We start from the raw sequence: 21555 nt of genomic DNA on the forward strand, positions 1-21555 counted from the left end.
TTGTTTCATTGAGAAGAGCCTGGGATGTCAGAGCGTGAGAGATGGATGGACTGCTGGGATGGACCGGGTGGGAGAACACCGACTCTGCAGCTCTTTGGATCAAGATGTTTGCTGTCTGGAAGTACATCAAAGGGAGAGATGTGGAAAAAGCTGTCTATGAGTTAGTTGAGACCCAGAATGTCCTTTGAGCTTTTGTTTTTTTAAAGATCGATAGAAAGTCTCTTTTTATGTGTCTCCAATCACACTGTAGGTTCACAAAAATGAGACAGATAAATATTTCTTAAATTGTGTTCCCTGCATAGGAGGCAATGCCTTGGAAATCCATTAGCTTTAAAAGAAAACAGAGTTCTTACTGATGCTAAGATCCATTTGGCACACTGCCTCAGCATGCTATTTGAATGAAAGTTGTTTCCAACAACATTGATAGGATCACAAGCTTAGTTTGTGTCTAAAAAGACATAACATAAGCAAAGTTTAGGTAATTTCTAGAAAATCAAACAAAACCACAAATTTCCATTTATTTTCAATCTAATTCAATTCAACAGACATTTACCACACATTAAATATGTACAAGATGTCATTCAATTGAGTCAAACCCAACTTACTTACCTTATTTTTTTAAACAAGTTTTTCTAGTATCATCTTTGCACACTGCCCTAGACATCTAACAAAGATTTTTACGAAGATCCTCTTTAATATTCATTTGTCTGCCTCTTCATTAATACATTTTCATTTTTGTCATTTTTATGCATAGGTTAAGCACCGTGGATGACAGAAAGATAGGAAGAAAGGAAAGAAGGAAGGAAGGAAAGAAAGAAGGGAGGAAGGGAGAGAGAGAGGAGAGAAGGAGGGATGGAGAGAGAAAATGTCCTTAGCTTCTAGACATTAGCAGCCTAACAGGGGAGCTAGGATTCATAGGAAAGTATGAATGGCACAATCAGAAAGCAATCATTCCTTCACTAGCTGAACTTTACATACACACACATAAATTTGTTTGCTAAGGCAGAAACCATCTTGGCAAATAAATGACCTTTATTGTGTCTCAGTTTTCTCTCTGTGTAATAAAGAGTTGGATTAGATGAATGCTGAGATTCTTTATAGCTCTAAAATCCTATAAAACATCTAACATTTATCAAGCATTTGTCATGTGTGAAATGAGAAGTATTTTGCTTGGAGAAGCAGGATATACAGCATAAGTAAAACTCATTTGGCTTTAAAGAGAAGACACTCTGTTGGTAGGATGCCAAATGCAAACAATTACCTGTCTTAGAAGATGGCATGAATAAAGGTGCTGGGGACATGAGAGGAAGGCGGAATTAATGCAAATACAGGACAAAGGGGTATGGAACAACGAGGGAACAAATAAATTAGTTTAAGGACAGCAGAGAGATGAGGCTACTCCAGTATGCAGGGCAAAGGATGTTAAAGGAAAAAGCAAGAAAGTAAGGAGAGGACATCAGAAAGGATTGGCTATATGAAAAGATCAATAACAAGCTCATCTAGACCGGTGCTTAGACGAAAAAGACGACTTTGAGATGAACTAAATCAACCAGCCCAAGGTCTGGGGGAACTGCCTAAAAATCTATTTCAAATTGAATTCAGGGACCACGACTGAAGAGCTGGTAAAATAAATCTTGTTTTAGTGCAGGAGAAATGGGCCTAGAGAGATGGACTGGCTGATGATGGTGGGTTGAAACTGAGGAGCACTAAGGCAGCTAGAAGATTGAAAAGTGCTGAATCTGGACAGACGGATATAGAAAATCCAGAAATGAGGAAATCTCTACAATTTAATTATGTTTCAATGAGTAATTTCCTAATCTACAGACTGTTTCTATTTCCAAGGTTTCTAACAGTGCAGGAAAGCAGTTCACCTCACTTTAAAACGGCAGGTTGATTAAGATGTTTTAGATGATTCTCTTCAGAGGAGGAATTATAAAGAGCACTCATGGACTAGATCATATCACTAAGGCTAGAAAAACCCAGTGAAAGACTCCATTTTAAAATCTGATTAGTGTCAGTCAACAGGAAGCCTGGGGACAGATGTGTAAGGGTGCCTCTGACTTCACATAGCAAACACACCTCCAGTATAAAGAATGCAAAGATGGAGATGGGATAGAGTTAGTGAGCCGAGCCTTGGTAGGCAAGACCTAGAGGAAGGCTGTGATTTCGATTCACAGGAAGAAGATGGTGGTGTTATAGGTGGAAGAAGCTTCAGAGAAGGAAGGGTGATAGTGTGGAAGATAGAAACAGCAGGATTTATACATGAGATGGAGAGAGTCCAGCTAGAGCAAAGATACCTCCGGGGGCGGGGGGGGGGGAGGGGGGTGGAATCAGGAATCTGTGCTCTGAGTATCGATGACGTAGGAGACATAAGAGACCTGGGCAGGGGCTTACCTTAAGTTCTGAAGCCCAGAAGAGCACAAAAATGTGCCCCTGTAGGTGAAGACACCACAAAGATACTAAGAACTGCTACGTAGCCCCTCCTTGAGCGGGTCTTGAATTACTTCAAGCGTTTCCTTGAGCAGTAATCACATCTATTTTATGGGACCTTATAGGACTAAGTTTTTTCAATTGTTTTTCTCTAATACATTTAAAACCATGTATAACAATAGATCAATCCTATATTTTACCCAGACAATAGCTCTAGAATCTAAACAGAGCCCAATATTTGGTAGGCAATGGTGACTGAATGGCATAGCGTGTTAGGTGCGTGGACTCTGGGGACCCAAAATGCCTGGATCCCAATTCACACTCTATCACTTACCAATATGAGAGCTTCAGAAAGCCACTCAAACTCTGTATCCCAGTTTCTCACGTATAAAAGTGGCATAATAACATTACCTTCCTCGTGGAGTCGTGGAAATTAAATGAGTTAGCACATGAGAATCTCTTGGCATAGAGCCTGGCACATGGGAAGCACTCAGAAAGTGCCAGCTGTTGATGATGTTTACTGTTGTTACAGTTCTTACTGACTTAGGAACCCTGGGGGCAGGTGCATCCCCATTGCAGGTGGAACTGCTTTTCTCAGCCACAATAGAGTGACTCATAATAAAATCATGCTGCCAGCTTCCTGAACTATTGAATTACTTGAGCTTCCATATACAATCACTATTGTTTTTTTTTTAAGTTACCCTTTCTTTTTGAAGTTCACAGATTACAGAGGCTCTTTCCTCAACCCCGCCTTTCCTTTTCAAGGATGTTAAATCTCAAAGAAAGATATTTGAACAAGATTTCTTTTATTGCTCCCCTTTTGTGGTTCATTTTTCCCCATTCATTCTGCTGCCTCATTTGGACCTAAAGAAAAACGATACTTCATTCATTATGTTGTCATCCATACCTGGCAGTTCGTGACTGCTTTGTATAAGTGTACGTGCCTTTCATACGTATGACTCACTGTGTACTCTCCTTTCCCTCCCCTACAATGGGGGTCACCCTACATTAGGGGAATAGTGGACATTTGGTTAGAAATGTATGAGCTAATATGCACGTTTTCATTGTCCTAGAAAGACGATCTGGGATTTGCACCATCAGCCACTAAATTTCACTTTAGTCTCATCAGTGTTACTGTCTTAATTATATGGACTTTCATCAATGCTCAAATGTCACGTGGTAAGCAAAATAATTCCCTATGAACTATGAACATGTAAGGTTACGTGGCAAACGAAAATTGAGGTTACAGATGGAATTAAGATTGTTACTCACCTTATCTTAAAATAGAGAGATTATCCTGGTGGGCCCAATGTAATCCCAAGGGTACTTAAAATTGGAAGAGAGAAGCAGAAGTTAGGGATCAGTGTGATTCGATGTGAGAGGGACTCAACCTGCTGTCACTGGACTTGAAGATGAAAGAAGGGACCATGAGCCCTGGCAGGCTCTAGAAGCTGGAAAGAGTGAGGAAAACGATTCTGTTCTAGAGCCTCCGGGAAGGTCCCCAGCCTTGTTGACACTTTGACTGTAGCCCAGTGAGACCTGCGTTCGACTTCTGACCCAAAGAACGTTAAGATAATAACTTTGTATTTTTTTAAGCCACTAAGTTCATGGTAATTTGCTTTAGCAGCAATGAGAGACTGTCTCTGGAGATCTGCCTGGCATCCTCATCTCATGGGATCGCCTCCCTGCTTAAACTGCCCACTGCTCTGTTTTGTCTTGTTTATTAAGTCAATAGAATTTAGTGAGCACCTACTCTGCACCGGGCGCTCTGCTGGATCCCGGAAATGCTAGACAAAGACACAGCACATGCCCTTTCATTTACTCAGCAAACATTTGTGTACCCAGACTCTGAGTTAAATGTGGTAGCAATGAAAAGAAAATAGTCCCTGCCCTAAAGAGGCTCTTAGACTTCTGAGAGGACAATCAACGTAAGTAAAAAATTATAATTCAGTGTACTAAGGGCATGTCATAGGAGTACAGAAGAGAGGCCACCTAACTCAGCTTGATGAAATCAGGAAAGTTTCAGAGAGAGGAAGAAATGGAGCTTGGATAAAATGAGTTTGCCAGACAGATAGGATGGGGAGAGATGTTCAAGAGCTTTGAAGCATGTGGCACTTGAAGTCTGGCTAATGCACACAAGGAACAGATTTTAAATTTTATTTCATTTTAGTTACTTTTTTTTTTTTGATATTCTGCAGTATACCTTTTTTTTTTAAGATTGGCCCTGAGCTAACATCTGTTGCCAATCTTTTTTTCTTTTTTTTTTCCTTCTTCTCCCCAAAGCCCCCAGTTCGTAGTTGTATCTTCCAGTTGCAGGTCCTTCTGGTTCTGCTATGTGGGATGCCGCCTCAGCATGGCCTGATGAGCAGTGCTAGGTCCACACCCAGGATCTGAACTGGTGAAACCCTGGGCCACCAAAGCAGGGTGTGCGAACTTCACCACTTGGCCATGGCGCCAGCCCCTCATTTTAGTTACTTTTAATTGAAATGGAAATAGCCACATGTGGCTGGTGACTACCAAATAAGACAGAGCAGATTGCACCAGATTATACCCTTGAAAGGAAGATTACCTTCTCTTTCCTCTTTTGCCACTTCTTACTGACTGGAAAGCAGATGTGGCAAATCCCCATGGGCCATGCAGACAGGACATCACCCCAGGCATGGAAGTAAGAAAGTAGAATTTGGACTTGAGTCTCGGATACCATGCAGCCATCTTTCAGTGTGGCTTATGCTCAGATTGCTACATGAGAGAGATATAAACTCCTACACTGGGGCTGGCCTGGTGGTGTAGTGGTTAAGTTCAGTGCGTTCTACTTCAGCAGCCCGAGTTCATGGGTTCAGACCCCAGGTGCAGACCTACACACTGCTCATCAAGCCATGCTGTGGCAGCATCCCACATACAAAATAGAGGAAGACTGGCACAGATATTAGTTCAGCTAAGATTTTTTTGAGCTCTTTCTGTGTGCTGGCACTATGCTAACTGCTCTAATCACATGGTCTCATTTAATCCCCACACATTCAATGAGAGAGATAATAGTATGTTCCCATCCTGCAGGTAAAATGGAGACGTAGAGGAGTGGCTTATTAGTGGTAGGATTAGGCCTGTCCAACAGCAAACTGTATTCTTGTGTACAGGTGCAGAATATCTATCATTAAAGGCTGGGTAAATTGAGTGTACAACCAGAGTTTTAAAACGCAGAGAAGATATGGGCTAGCCCAGCGGCGTAGTGGTTAAGTTTGCACGCTCTGCTTCAGAGGCCTGTGGTTGGCAGGTTCGGATCCTGGGGGCAGACCTGTACACTGCTCCTCAAGTCATACTGTGGTGGCGTCTCATATACAAAATAGAAGAAGATAGGCAACAGATGTTAGTTCAGTGCCAATCATCCTCACCAAAAGAAAAGAAAATGCAGAGAAGATATTTATGTTTACGGCAGACAGTTTCAGTTGTCTACCCAGCACCCATTCCCTTCTTCTCGAAAACAGAACCCTAATTTGTTCCAATAGTGGCCAGAGATTCTTTGCTGTCAGGAAGTTCCTATTGCAGAACCCAGGAGAGAAATCCTGACTAGTTTAAACTAGTCTTGGTAATCTCATGCCCCTTGGTCAGTAATTGGTCTGAGGATAACTATGTGGCACAGTTCTGGTCAATGAGATATAAGCAAAAGCCTGATAGGGAGGGTGTCCCTTCCATACAAAAAGCCAAAACCCTGCCCAGAATGAGGATGCAATGCTGGAGATGTGGTATCCACCACGTAACCAAGAAGACAAAAGGCAAGGTCACAAGGATGGCAGGGTGGAGAGAGAAGTGAAACCTTTGTTGACATTATTGAGCCGCTGCTCCTTGTCTGGACAGCCTACCTCCAGCCTTCTTGTAATGTGGGAAAACAAACCCAAATTTACTTAGGCTGCTATAAATCAGGATTGCAGTCACTTATAGCTGGAAGCCTTCTTAACTGATAGACGCACATATACACACACTTTTTGTTTTCTTAGGAACGATAAGGAGAAGCCACACAGCTTACAGTGGCATCCTGCACACTGCTGGAGACCAGTTCCCACTGGCTCATCCACAGTAAGAATCATTTCAGTCTCTCTCAAATCATACATTTTTGGGGATATGAAAACTAACCTTAAATAGGTAACGGAGCTCAGACAAAATGCATATTTATCCCTTTCCCACCCTCAAACTAAAAAAAAATCCTCTCAATTACAAATATTTCCTGAGTAATGCATATGTACAAAAAGCACTTATATTCTGTTGCTTTTAGACTGTTAATGTTCTGAAATTTTAAAAGAAATCTCTGCAATGGCTCTTAATCTCTGTAGTTTAAGAGAAAAACAGCAATACTAAGCCTAATGCATAGAAAGGATTCATTCAATGGGTAGACCCACCCACACCAAAGATAAGTGAAGAACTGAGGCATGTTGCGGGATGACTAAGGTTTAAAAATTGGTTTAAACACATAGGTAAATACAAGAGGCAGAAATGGTGTTTTGCCCTTGAATTATACTAAAAGCTGATTTAATTCTCCTGAGCATGCAGAAAGCAATAAGTAATATTTATGTAATCCGTTATCTAGAATTACAAACACATCCTAAAATATTTTGGAATGCAAGACAGTTTCAATTGAAGGGAGAAAGAGCAGACATTGTTCGAGCCATATGCTAAATAGGGGCATACTTACATAAACACACCCTGCCGCCACCTGAACCACACTGTTAATCTTTAATCTGATTTATAACTGAAAAGATCATGTGGTAGCTGGTTCTACACTATTTCATTCACAAAAAGAGATTATCCATCAAACAATCACATTTTTCCTTCAGATTTCACAGAATAAATGAGCCAGACACATTTTTCTTCCAAATACCAAGCTACACAAAATATTTCCAGATATAATCAGAAAGGTGTGAAACAGTAAATTAAGCAATGGCCAAGCAATCCTCAGCATTATTTTTGCATTTTTGACAGGTCCGACAAAAGTTGAAAAAGTTGAAAAAGCAATTTGAATCAAGACAATATTGGAAAAGAAACATACCTTAGAGATGATCAATGGTTCTCCACACTCCAGGCCACCTTTCAAAGTGAAGCCCCAGGGAGCCCCTCCCTGCAGGAGTGCTTCCAGATAAATGTACCTTCCCTCGGGGGTCGTGGGAGGGCTTCGGGTGGCGGTACTCTCATCGAAGTTGTCTGTGGTCCTCATCATGCCAAACATGCATGATCCCGCGAGTTAAAGCTTAAATGCCTGAAGCCAACTCGGGAAAGTGGTGCTTCTACAGCACAAGATATCCCATCCTTCATGACACACGCCAGCCAAAAGAGAGGTCTGGAGAAATGAATTCTCTCAGATGTAAAACCTCCTTCTGAGCTTGACTTGAAGATGCTGAACTGGGAGGATTTTTCACTTCAACATTTCTGAATGTAAATTCTTCTTCTGGAATTCCTGGCTTTCACTGAAGCCCTCAAGTGGTACATCTCTCTCCACTCTGAAAAAACTTCTTTCAGTGTCACTCTCAAGACTGCTTTGATTTTGCGCACACACCCCAAAACTTTTTCTGTATATTTTACAGAGAATATTAAAATACTCTTACGCTATAGTAAGAAAACTGCAAACACTCAAATGAATACCTCTGTTTTTGATTGATTATCCACCCTTTCTTCCTCTCCGAGTGAAATTTACCATTACAATAGCTTCCCCTCTCCCCAGAAGTAGCTTTAAAAGAAAGAAAGCACTTACTATGCTTCTGCTCGCTTCAGAATTTTCTCACTTGTCCCAAAGTGACAGAGAAGCTGTGCAAAAACTTTTTGCTTATGTTTTTCAGCAATAAGTTCATAGTTCATTTCTTGCCCCCGCCCCCCCAAAAAAAAGTTTCTGCAGGATGTAGAGAAAAATGAAAAAAGCATGGGAAATGAATCCAGGAGGCAGCGCAGTTCTTTCTTTGGTGATTTTAGGGATGATCAGCCACCGGTGCTGTGGGGGAGCCACTTGCCTCCTCCGAGAAAGAAAGAGCAAGAAGTGAGAGGAAAATGGATTAAGGCAAACAGGCACCCAGCCCTTGTGCACAACAAGCACCGCTCCGCAGAATTCAGTTGGGCACAAAGACCTCACCAATCACAACAGTCTTAGAGTTGATAAAATACCATAGGCGATGACTAATTACCAAGAAGTAGAAAAAAGTTGATAGAATAGCCCCACCTTGTACCAATTGAAGCAGAATCCCTAGGGGTGAGACACAGGCATTGGTATTTCTTAAAACTCTGGGCCATTCTGCTGTCCCGCCAAGTTTGAGAAGCAGTGCCCTATGCGGTTTTGGTAAACATTTATGTAAGTGTCAAAGTGGTGGCCCAAGGGCTTTATTTTTTCATTAGAAGAAAATCCCAAGTATCATGTACTATATGACAAGCCTCTCATGTTGAAATAGGACTCTCCCATCGAATTTCTGCTGGTTTGACTCAATACAAAAAAGAGGCAATCTTTCTTCTATATTTTAATTGTCTACTCAAGACTGTTTGTTATCCATTCTTCAGATGAAAAGAAATATTTAATGCCTGGTGAGTAATAGACACTCAAGGCTGAATGTTGTTCTGATTTCACGTTATCAACGGAATTTTGTAATAATGTTATGTAAAATTTCACATTACTACTTTTTACTAAAAATTTGAACAGTGCAAGATAACTATATCTTTTACCCAGAAGCCTCAGCTATTGAGTTACTGGAACAATTTAGAATTATTTCCAAGGGATATGTTTGCTAAAACTTTTTTTGTTTATAAGTATGTGATAATGTGAATTATGTTGAAAACTCAGGTTGAAAATTACAATGGGTTTTTTTTGTTTTGTTTTTTTGAAAGACTTTCTTTTTTTAAAAGGTATGCTTTTTTGCTGATAAAGATTGGCCCTGAGTAACATCTGTTGCCCATCTTCCTCTTTGTTTTTTTCTCCCAGAAGCCCCAGTGCATAGTTGTATGTCCTATTTGTAAGTCCTTCTAGTTCTTCTATGTGGGATGCTGCCATAGCATGGCTTGATGAGCAGTATGTAGATCTGTGCCCAGGATCCCAACTGACGAACCCCAGGCTGTGGAAGCAGAATCCACAAACTTGACCACTATACCACCAGGCTAACTCCTATTGTGGGTTTTGATATCAATCTAATTTCGGTGATTGTACTTATAATTAATGAAAAGTTAATATAATAGAGAAGCAGATATAATATGTAAATAAATCTAGATGATGTTTAATGTGCAACACATGACAAATGTTATTTGATTTTCAGTAGTAAATTCATCTGAAGGGCTCAAAGACAAAAAATAATAAAATCTCATTTTTACATAATGATAGTATTTTAGTGGAAACATAAAGCATACCAAATGAAAGTATATGGTAAATACTGTCTGATTCTGAAGAGAAATTTATACAATTTTTATTGGGGCTTCCTTTTGCAGCTTAACTTATAAATCAAGAATAAAAAGGGGCCGGGTGGTTGGGTTCTCGCCCTCCACTTTGGCCACCTGGGGTTGTGCTGGTTCAGATCCTAGGTGTGGACATGGCACCACTCATCAAGCCATGCTGAGGTGGCGTCCCACATAGTACAACCAGAAGGACCTACAACTAGAATACACAACTATGTACTGGGGGCTTTGGGGAGAAGAAGAAGAAGAAAAATGATTGGCAACAGACGTTAGCTCAGGTGCCAATCTTCAAAAAAAAAGCATAAAAGGAGAAAGAAACATTGGTTTTTCTTTAACTCCATTATTCAAAGTTATATATATTTCAATTAAAGTGTTATGTAAATGAATAGTTTTTTCCTGAAAATTATTTTTTGTGGCACTTATGATCTTGCCCCTGATTCACTTTGTAAAAAATGGGATTTTACAGAATCAACATTTCATATTAAAAGTAATGAAGCTGAAATCAAAGGGCAAAGGAAATAAGGAAAAGGTAAGCAGTGAAGAACAGAACTCAGTGTTTGTAGACTGATGAAATCTATTTTATATTATTGCCAAAAATATTGAAGACATAATTACTTAATGAAAATTGACATATAATCTGAAAAAAGTATCTAAAACCTCATTTGGTGGATATTCATTGTAGCAACCAATAGATCAGTGTTAGAATAACTTCTTTCCCCCTCTTCCACCGCTCAGATTCAAAGAACGTATCCTGTTTTTACAGGTGAGGACATAAAGGCTGTGAAAAGGTTAAATGATCTGACCAGAGTCATCCTGCAAGCAGCATGCGGCCATAAAATTAAAATCTTCAGACACTTAGGGATGGAATCTCAGCTTAAGGCAGGTCTTTTGCATAACTTACGGCAAAAAGACAACTTTCTATGTGGCCAGCATCACTAATTCATAGGAGAACTTCTGCTAGGGCATGTGATTTGGGCCCAAGGTCTAATTAGAGAATGAAATTGGATCCTTCCTCCTCCCCAGGGAGAGGAAAACCACCCTACTGTCTCAGGATGCTGACAGCGGAAGGGACAGGATCCTAACCGAGAATAGGGTTGTTGTCTGTAAATGTTCGGCATCGGATTCAGGCTTTGTCGTGAAAAAACAAGAGGGCTTGCTTTTCGTCTGCTCAGTACCTCTCTGGGGAGCCACTCCTTCTTCACCGATCCTGTGGTGCTGGTGGGCTGACCCTGCCCCTGGCTCCAGGAGTGGACATAAGATAGAGGTGTCAACTTCCCCTTGGCTCAAATGATTGGTCTATGGATGGGCATGTGATTCAAGCTTGGCCAATGTAACAGCCAGGAATTTTACTGGAGCTCTCAAACAGGGGCATTCTCTCCTAAGGACTTACTAAGCTGGTAGGTGCAATCGTGGATTTGCAGGAGGTCATCTTTGCCATCACAAGCCTGAGAAGGAAGCCAGCCCCTAGGAAATCAGTCCAAGATATGGAGACAGCGTTCTGTGATACCATTTGAGTCCTGGGCCCAACTGCACCTCATTTAAGCCGGCAATTCTCAAACTTTATGGTTTCAGGACCCTTTTATACTCTTAAAAATTATTGAGGACTCCAAAGAAATTTTGTTTATGTCTGTTATATCTGCTAATATTTACTGGCTTAGAAAATTAAAACATAAAAGAACACTGAAAACATTTATTTATTAATTAATTTTTAAAAATCTATTACATGTTAAAATAACTAACATTTTTTAATGTAAAATAACTATATTCTCTCAAGCCAAAAGAATTACTGAGAAGCGTGACATTGTTTTGCACATTTGCAAATCTCCTTAATGGCCAGTTTAGCAGAGACAGTTGGATTCTACTGTCTATCTACTTCTTCATTCTATCTATTCCATATCACACGTCATGCAGCCCCTGGAAAACTCTAGTATCCATTTGTGAGAGAATAAGTGGAGAAAAACAAACAACGTCTTAGTATTATTATGAAAATGGTTTGGTGTGGTTTTTTTTGGTGAGGAAGACTGGCCCTGAGCTAACATTGGTTGCCGATCTTCCTCTTTTTGCTTGAGAAAGATTGTCCCTGAGCTAACATTTGTGCCAGTTTTCCTCTATTTTGTATGTGAGATGCTGCCACAGCATGGCTTGATGAATGATGTATAGGTCTGCGTCCTGGATCCAAACTCATGAACCCTGGGCCGCTGAAGCGGAGCACATGAACTTAACCACTACGCCATTGGGCTGGTCCCATGGAAATGGTTTTGCCCTTGTGGACCCAAAAAGGTCTCAGGGACTCCCTGAGGTCCCTAGACCACACTTTGAGAATTGCTACCTTAACCAGATATAGCCACACCTGAAGCCATCCCACTCCTATCAATTTTTGAGCCCATAAATATCTGTTTATTTTTTTCTTAGACAGCTGGAGTTGGGTTTCTGCTTCTTGCAACTGAAAGAGGTCTAAGCAATACACAATGGAATGCTTCATAGTTCTTCCTGGTTTAGAAGAAAGTTTAAGGAAGCTTAGTGCAGTCTCACAGATGTAACTTTGCATCTTGTTTTCTCTCTTTCCCTTGCTTCCCTCCTTCCTTCTGTCTCTAACTTGGAATTACTCCTTTTTAAATCAAATTCTTCCTTTCATGACAAAAAGATCCAGTGCAGCTCTCAACTTTACTTTCTGTCTCTATATGAAAAATTCCCCCTGTTATTAAAGTAATTGAGTTCATACTGCTCTGTTACTGTGAATATGGCCCCAGGGCAGAAAAATATTTCAATCATATTGACTCTCCATTCAGCTGGCATCCTTATACCAAACACTTCTAAAGGTCATTTGCCTAATCACTGTTTTGACTTAGAAATTGTGCATCACTCTATTTGTTAACATTGTTTCCTTTTTCTTTTCTTTTTTGTTTTGTGTGTGTTTTTTCCCCAAATCCCCCCAGTACGTAGTTGTATATTTTTAGTTGTGGGTCCTTCGAGTTGTGGCATGTGGGATACCACCTCAGCATGGCCTAATGAGCAGTGCCATGTCTGCGCCCAGGATTCAAACAGGCGAAACCCTGGGCCGCCTAAGTAGAGGGTGTGAACTTAACCACTCAGCCATGGGGCCAGCCCCTTACGTTGTTTAAGGAAAAATTAACTTATTTTTTAAAAAGTTCTTATTTCTTGATTTTAATTTTTCACAGTAATCCCTAATGTTTTTCTCTTTATCTTTGCTAGCAGTTTAAATATGATTTATAACTTACTGCATTTTTTAACACCTTATAATTTAATATTTCAAAGACTGAAAATGCCCCAAGATTACCTCTGAAAATAAAGTCAGAGTGACATCTAGTGGTTCTCCTGGCTCTCTTCGTAATCATTAAAGTAACCATGGACAATAGTAGGTTTGGAAGGTTATTTAGTGTTTCTTAGAAAGAATGTCTTAGAAGCATCCCAAATAGACCAAAAAAAAAAAAAAAACCCTTATTTTAAAGTTTGCAGAATCTCTCTAGGCAACCTTTCAGAAGCAAAAAGAATCATCTCATCATGTGTCTCTTCCTTAAGACTGAGGAAAATTTTCCCAGCAGAGCTTCCTCACCTCTAAATGTCAAGAAGCCCCCCTGAACAGTCACTTGAAAGGGGAAGGAAAGCCCGAAGATTATTTAAAATAGTCAGAATCTACCCCAAGTGGATCCACCCGGGCCAGAACTTCCCCTGAGGCAATGTCATGGCTCTGTAGAAAGTTGTGTTGAATTCTCAAACAAAACCAGGATTCTCTGAGAAAGGAGGAAGGGGACACGGATATTGGGTGTGAAGTTTACAGCACCTGCTTCACCACCTGTCCTAAAGGCTGTCACAAAACTATCAAAGCACAATCAATTCAGATCTTTTGGGAATGATCAAAACGCTCTGTGTCTGGATTGAGGTGGTAGTTTCACAGGTGTACATATCTGTCAAAATTCATCAAGTGGTATACTTTCAATGGATGCCGTTTACTGAATGGAAATTATACTTCAATAAAGTTAGTTTTTAAAAAACTCAAGGACTTCATCAATGGATGAATGGATAAGCAAAATGTGGTAATATACACAACGGAATATTATTCAGCCTTAAAAAAGAAGTCAGCTCTGACATGTGCCACAACATGGATGAACCTTGAAGATATTATGCTAAGTGAAATAAGCCAGTCACACAAGGACAAATACTGTATGATTCCACTTATATGAGGTATGTAGAGTAGTCAAATTCACAGAGACAGAGAATAGAATGGTGGTTGCCGGAGGTTTGGGGAGGGGAACGGGGCAGTTAGTGTTTAATGGGTACAGAGTTCAGTTTGGGAAGATGAAAAAGTTCTGAAGATGGGTGGTGGTGCTGGTTGTAAAACAATGTGAATGTACTCAATGCCACTGGACTGTACATTTAAACAAGCTTAAAATCATAAATTTATGGTATGTATATTTTACCACCACAACAAGTTTTTAAAGAAGCACTTGTAAAAGGTAAAGAAACATTATCAAATGTGACACCATAATTGATCAGGTCATTATTCATCACTTAACCATGCTGAGCAAGGCTTTGGGTGGGTGTAACAAAACTGCCAGATGCATAAAGAACCAGATAATAATAATACTTGACAAAATATACTAAACATTAGATACCTGACAGAAGTTATAACTGTTACAGGGAATATTGTAGTAGGTCATTATAAAAAAGCTGGTAGAAATAGTTCCATAAATTTATTTTGTTTATTTCCTAGATGAGAAGTAAAAGATTTTTTTTTTTTTAAAGATTGGAACCTGAGCTAACATCTGTTGCCAATCATCTTTTTCTTTTCTTCTTCTCCCCAAAGCTCCCCAGTACATAGTTGTATATTCTAGTTGTGAGTGCCTCTGGTTGTGCTATGTGGGACATCGCCTCAGCATGGCCTGACGAGTGGTGCCATGTCCACACCAGGATCTGAACCAATGAAACCCTGGGCCTCTGAACGGAGCGTGCAAACTTAACCACTCGTCCACGGGGCCGGCCCCAAAAGATCTCAATAAGAATATACTCAGCAGAAGCAATAGTATTAAGATCTTAAACACTGGATGGTTACGATAAAGAGTATAAGTTTCCTTTCCTCTGGAAGAAACAGAGTCGGCTTTAAAGATGCTCATGATGATGGCGATTAGCCTCAACTGCAGAAACACAGCTTAGAGGAGAAAAGACAATCTGTCTTTATTTTACTAGCTATTTGACTTCTATCTCCTACTTCTATCTCTTTTTTCAGTCTTCTGCAAAATAAAGTGTTTGTCCTCAAAACAAACAAACAAACTCAAGGACTTGTATTTTTAAAAACTCAACTCATATCAGTGTTGGGAGAGAGAACGACTTAAAGGGATGCAAAGGAAACTTCTGGGTAGACGGAAATGTTCTATGTCTTGACTGGAACACTGGTTACTAGGTGTATACATTTCTCAAAAGTCATCAATCTGTACATTTAAAATGAATGAATTTTATTGTAAGTGACGTATACCTCAATAAAATCGATTTTAAAAACTTCTCCTCGAGGGGCTAGCCCTGGTGTCCCAGTGGTTAAGTTTGGTGCACTCCGCTTCCACAGCCTGGGTTCAGTTCCCAGGCACGGACCTACACCACTGGTCTGTCAGCAGCCATGCTGTGGTGGAGGTGCACATACGAAATAGAGGAAGACTGGCAGTGGGCGTTAGCTCAGGGAAAATCTTTCTCAGCACAAAAGATAAAAACTTCTACTCTAAAGAGTAGAAATATTCCTGCACTTAGGATAGCATGTGAAGTCTTCTTTTAAAACTAGTTTCAAAAGTAACCCGAAATTGGAAATTGCTCATCTTCTTAGTCCACCCTGCTGGGAAATGTTCCTAAAAATATAATCACAATTGCTCCCAGGAAGCAGGTGGGTCTTTCCCTGCTCTGTTTAAATTTCCACACTCCCACACTCCCTCTTCTTCCCTGCTTTAGTTGCCTCCACGGCACTGACCACCGTCTGATCTCTCAGTTAGGTTATAGTGATTATTTATGATCTGTCTCTCCCAACTAGAATGGTAAGTTCTGTGATGGCAGGGTTTGGTCTGTTTTGTTCAGGACATTTCTGGTATGTAGCTGGAGTTTAATAAATATTTTTTGAATCAATTCAAACTTTACTATTAAATATATTTCTGGTGTTCTTGCTGGAGAGAAGAATGTCAGAAGATTAACTATATGGTCTTTAATATGTTATACTCTATCTACTTACAAAAATTATTGGAGGTGATTTGCCATTAATTTCCTCTACAATATATATTGAGTCACTTCTGTGTATGCATTGGACTAGGCACCGGGGAAATATGGCTCTCAAACAAGACTTAAAATGGAAAATATTAAACCATAGTCAGAAAGGGAAAATAACTATACCCAAAATCCAGGCTATTCCGTAATTCTGGTTTAGCATTATATTTACTTTTAAAGATCTCTGGCAAAGATCTTTAAGGTCTAAGTCATAAAGGAATGGTTAAAAATTTTTCATATAAATCTACACTGTATTTTTTCTAACTACCACTCATTTACAAAACTGACTGTGTCGGGTGAAAAAAGATTTTTTTATTTTGCAGGGAAGGATTCAACCCAAGCTAACATCTGTTGCCATCTTCCTCTTTTTTTTTCCTCCCCAAAGCCCCAGTACATGGTTGTGTACCCTAGTTGCAGGTCCTTCTAGTTGTTCTATGTGAGTGCCGCCACAGCATGGCAACTGACAGACAGGTGGTGTGGTTCTGTGACTTGGAAATGAACCCCCACTGCCAAATTTTAACCACTAGACCATCAGGGCTGGCTCAAGATTTTTTTTTTTTAACTAAGCAAATAATGAATTAAATTTTAAGTGACCCTAAGTATACGTATATGATGTTTGAAGTGCTTTGCTGGTACAGTTTTAATAAATGTTTTCATACTGAGATAAAGTTCTATTCTTTGATTTTATAGAGTCATAGTTTTTTTTCCACTTAGAAAAGTCTCTTGCGACAATTTCTGCATCTAACATTTTGCAGATGAAAATATTAACACTCCGAAAGGTTAAATGGCTTGCCCAAGGTCATTAGTGCCAAAGCTCTGGTTCCTTATTCCTGAACCATCTCGAATGAACCGATTCTTCTTAACTGCATCTTATAAAGGCGAGCAGCCATTTGGACTGACAACAATAAGGACAGTGGTTTCTCGAGGGCAGAAACTGGAGCTCCCTCAGTGCCCTGCAGAGGATCTGGTCCAGAGAAGGAACCCAATGAAGGGAGACAAATAATTACACTGGATCCAGGCATGGACTTCCACTAAAGAGCTCTTGGTGACTAGGGCCCTGCATGACCAGAACCCGAAACCTCCTCCTGTTGGTGCACTCTGCTCGGGCCTCACTGGCCTCTTGGTTGATTCAGATACACCAAGCACACATTTGGGATGCTCCGTCCCACGACATCCATATGGCTCCTCCCTCCAGTCCTACAGGTCTCTGCTCAATGTCACTTTATCAATGAGGCCTTCTCAGAGCACGCTATGAAACAGCACCCCACACTCCCTAACCTCCTTACTCTGTCTCTGTAACACTTACCCCCATCTGACAGATTTTCTCTTGTCTCATTGCACATGCTCATTTTCCTCCCGAAGAATGTAAACTCCACGAGGGTAGGGACTTCATTTGGTTCACGGCTGTATTTTCACATGGCACCTTCACCTTCACATAGTATGTGGCAGGTGCTCTGTGAATATACGTGAAATGACTGAATGAATGGTAAAGGAACTCTGGACCCCTTCCTTCGTCTCTAAATTCTTTATTTTAAAAGCTAAGAAGATCTTTTAAATTCACTATCGAAAACTTACTGTGACGGGACCAGCCCTGTGGCCGAGTGGTTAAGTTTGCACACTCTACTTTGGTGGCCCAGGGTTTCAGCAGTTTGGATCCTGGGCACGGACATGGCACTGCTCATCAAGCCATGCTGAGGCGGCATCCCACATGCCACACGTAGAAGGACCCACAACCATGTACTGGGGGCTTTGGGGAGAAAAAGGAAAAATAAAATCTTAAAAAAAAAAATAAGTAAAACTGCAAGGCACTTCAAAATGCAAAGAATTTTATATTAAAATTAGGTGCACATAACTTTCATACATATAATTGGGTTTAAATAGTTTTATACTGTTCTAATTAGCACATTATTTTAATTAGAGGAAAGAAAAGAAAAGGGTTACTTTTTTAGCTCTTAGGGTCCAGGTTACAAATACAAATGAGATATCAATGGAAATCGCATACTAGGTAACTGAAATATTTTCTTGCCATAGGAACACACACATACTTTGATGGAATAAAAGATTAAAATAACATAATTAAAAGGGCCAGCCCCATGGCCATGGTTCAAGTTCCACATGCTCTGGATTGTTGGCCTGAATTTGTGGGTTCAGACCCCAATGTGGTCCTACTCCACTCGTGAGCCATGCTGTGGAGCATACATACAAAGTAGAGGAAGATTGGCACAGATGTAGCTCAGGGATAATCTTCCTCAAATGAAAAAGGAAGAAGATTGGCATAGATGTTAGCTCAGGAAGAATCTTCCTCACCACACACACACACCAATTTAAAATTGCTTTCTGTCTGGCCACAAAACCGAGACCATTTACTTTTCCATTTAATACTTTTGGCTTCATTCCCTGTTAAAACGCTTGATTCTATAGGTAATCTTAGATATCTCCAAGTCAATAAATGGAATAATTTAAATTATAGGCATGATAAAAATCAATCTTTAGTGGTATTTAATACTATTTTTATTAAAATTTATAACCTCATTATATAATGTAGGATTTATTAATATTTCAAAACAATTTATACATAAAAGTTCTTTGCTGTAGGTGTCTGTGTAACATGACTGCTAACAGTGCAAACGCCACAGGTGCATCCATCCCACTCAGGCCTTTCTGGATTCCTTCCATGTGAGCACTAATTTGGGCAGCACTGACAGGCTGGAGTGCGTAATCATTTAATCTGGTAAATTCTATGTTAGAGATGACGACAGAGAGCAACTGAAGCACAGCGGAGGAAACAACTCTCCGGAGCCAAGAGGGTCAGCTATCCTGAGAAGAACTCATCTGAACCTTGAAAAACACCCCGGACAGAGGATCAGCACAAGCCAAGGCAGAGCTGCAAAATGTGAGTTCTGTTAATTTCAAATGGTCTCGGGGGGGGGGGGGGGGGGGGGTTTAAGGGGCGGGGTGGAGTGGAGGAAGTGTCAGAAGTGGAGGCAGGAGGAAGGCTTGACGGGCAACGCCACGACTGGGCTAGACTCTTGGAGAACAGGTACGGACAGGATCTGTGCGGGCCAGCGGGAATTTGGGAAGAGCATCTGGAGGACAACTGCGGGAATGGCGGGGGGCGTTCGGGGGGGTGGGTGGAGGAGGATGGGGAGAGCGGTTAGGCGGCTGTAGAGAAGTGAGAGGCCTGGAGTGGCAGCGAGTACAAGGGGAGGCCCGAACCGAGGCTCGTTTCTGGGGTAGGGCTGCCGGGATCCGACGCCTGGCTATGGCAAGCAGCCTCCTCAGTTAGCGTTCCTGGGCCCGCCTGGCGCTCGGTTGCCCTGGCGACGGCGTGCCGGGGGCGGAGCCGGGGGTAGTCGGCCCCAGCCGGCGGCTGCCCGGCCCCGCCCCGCCCCCCGCCTCGCCGAGGTGCCCAACGGTAGCCCGCGCGATCCGCGCGGAGGGCGGCGGCCGGAGCCCGAGCACCGCGAGGCTGAAGTGGGCGGGGCCGCGTCCGGCGCCGCCACCGTGGAGGAGTAGCCGCCGCCGCCGCCGGGTTGACGCAGGTGCGGCCGCCGCGCCCGCCGGCGCCCCCGCGGGGATGCGGCCGGTCTCTTAGGATGAGGCGTTGGTGGCAGGTACAGGGCGGGGCCCGGCCCGGGGCAGGGTGAGGGCCGGGTCTTTCTCCAGAGGACCCGGAGCAGCGCGTCTTCATTTCTGGAACCTTCCAGGCCTTTGTGTGTTCCTTCCCCAAATGGGCTGCTTTTGTTTTCGGGGATCGCAAGACCTCCGGGCACAGTGGCTGTAACTCTGGGACCGCAGGGCCCTGTGAAAGTATTCCATTTGGGGGAGTAACCGCGGATCCTGTCCCAAAATTACTGCTAACTCCTGTTCCTACCCCGCCTCCGGCGGACAGGGAGACGGGATGGGAAGACATGGAGATAAAGAGGAGTGTCTAGCCTTGGGCAGTCTTCAGCTTCTCATCCAAAATGAGATTCTGTTTAAAACTGTGCAAGGGCCTTTTCAGCTCGAGCTCTCCCTGTAAGCCACCGTAGGAGTCTGGCTCTGCCCCATTAGCAGCATCAATCAGAAACACAATGAGTTTTCAATTAAGTCCATCCTTTTCCACAAAAGTCTGCTGCAAGTCCCCAGTCGGGATGTTCCTGGTTTTGTTCGTGCATCTTGATGTACCTTAAGGTCAGGGGAAAGTAGAAGAGAAGTGGAGTGGGCTAATTCTTAGGGGTTTTGGACTGGCAACCATTTCTTGCTTCCTCAGCAGCCAGTTGAGGAAGAGGCGGCCCAGTGCCTTCCACGTTTCCCAGAGACCAGCCAGGCAGGACTGTTTCTCTGTGTAAAGTCATGGGGGTGGGGGTGGGGGAGCGGGAGCGATGGGAGAGGTCTGCTCCTCCCACCTCTGTACCACACTTGTTGTTTTGAATCTTCGACAGTTAACTGTTCATTTGCGTAGTGCGTTGAAAGGGTTTTTATGCCATGGAAATAATGTACTCCCAAAATAGAGGGCAGAAATTGACAATTTATTTGGTATGTGTAAAGCCCTCCGTATTATGTTTTACAGAGAGGACTCAGTGTTGTCTACTATGTTAGTGTCTCTCACTTTAAAACTATACAGTTTATTAAATAAGGCCTCTTGTGAACCATCTGTTCCCAAACTAGGTGGCCCCAAATTATATGGTCTTGTAGGCCGAATAAGGGCCACCCAAAAATACCAAGTCCTGATCCCTGGAACCTGTACATGTTATAAGGAAAAAGAGTCTTTGCATAGGTGGTTAAGTCAAAGATCTTGAAATGGGGAGATTATCCTGGATTATCTGGGTGGGCTCTAAAAGCAAACACAAGTGTCCTTATAAGAGAGGGGCAGGGGAAGATTTGATCCAGACAGACGAGGAGAATGCATTATGACCACAGAGGCAGAGATGGCAGTGATGGGGCCACAAGCCCGGTAATGCTGGCAGCCAGCAGAAGCTGGAAGAGGCAAGGAATGGATTCTTTCCTAGAGCCTCTGGAGGAGCACAGCCCTGCCGACACCTTGATTTCAGCCCTGAGAGACTGGTTTTGACTTCTGGCCTCCAAAACTGGGAGAGAACGGATGACTATCATATTAAGCCACCAAGCTTGTGGCAATTTGTTGTGGCGACTACAGGAAACTAATACATATGGTCATGCTTCTAGATCACATAGAATCAGTCCTGCATTGATGAATATTGTAAAGCACTCCGCTGGGGCAGTGGCAGGTTTAGTATTGGAGACCACTAAATATCTTCCTGAACTCCGTAAATCCTAAGGAAAAGGTTTGAACAAGGAATTTGGTAAGAAGAGAAAATAAGTTATGTGTGTAGGAAAGAGGAAGTCCAGCATGGAAAGCAATTTTTTAAACTTTCATTTTTATTCCCCTTACTGTATCACTGTATTTGCTCTTGTTGAGAGAATAAAGGTACAAAGTGACTTAGGCTTGGTCCTTAG

At 41.9% G+C, this 21555-nt stretch overlaps 1 protein-coding gene across 20 annotated transcripts in view; it reads left to right on the plus strand.

The window, feature by feature from the left end:
• Positions 1–18864: 18864 nt before the first annotated feature.
• Positions 18865–21555, plus strand: part of CCDC158 (coiled-coil domain containing 158) — a 91654-nt gene continuing 88963 nt past the window's right edge. For 12 of the 20 annotated variants that reach the window (XR_011502178.1, XR_006524532.2, XM_070505604.1 and 9 more), the window contains exon 1: positions 19577–19712. The gene's annotated coding sequence lies outside the window, so the exon portion shown is untranslated. Of the gene's footprint in view, positions 18992–19086; positions 19139–19508; positions 19713–21555 lie in introns of those variants that run through there. The other 8 variants (XM_044766177.2, XM_044766170.2, XM_070505600.1 and 5 more) reach the window with 8 other exon arrangements.

This window comes from Equus asinus, chromosome 3 (genome assembly GCF_041296235.1).
Source record: "Equus asinus isolate D_3611 breed Donkey chromosome 3, EquAss-T2T_v2, whole genome shotgun sequence".
Lineage (NCBI taxonomy): Eukaryota > Metazoa > Chordata > Mammalia > Perissodactyla > Equidae > Equus > Equus asinus.